This window comes from Eimeria mitis, genomic scaffold (assembly GCF_000499745.2).
Source record: "Eimeria mitis Houghton genomic scaffold, Emh_scaff5614, whole genome shotgun sequence".
NCBI classification, from domain to species: Eukaryota; Apicomplexa; class Conoidasida; order Eucoccidiorida; family Eimeriidae; genus Eimeria; species Eimeria mitis.
Genome location: NW_013573880.1, coordinates 839 through 1,053, shown reverse-complemented (window position 1 = coordinate 1,053; position 215 = coordinate 839).

Sequence of the window (215 nt, the reverse complement as noted above, 5' to 3'; positions counted from 1 at the left end):
GCCTTGAGGTGGCGGTGGTTTCTGAGTACTGGTGAGGGTTTAGGGTTTATGAGGGTTTATGAGGGTTTATTAGGGTTTATTAGGGTTTATTAGGGTTTATGAGGGTTTAGGGTTTGTGTTTTTTTTCTGCTGTAGATACAGTCTGGCGGCTGCTCTCTGTCTCTCAGATTATTGCAGAAGCAAGATGGATGAATATTTTAAACCTTTGGTGAGCT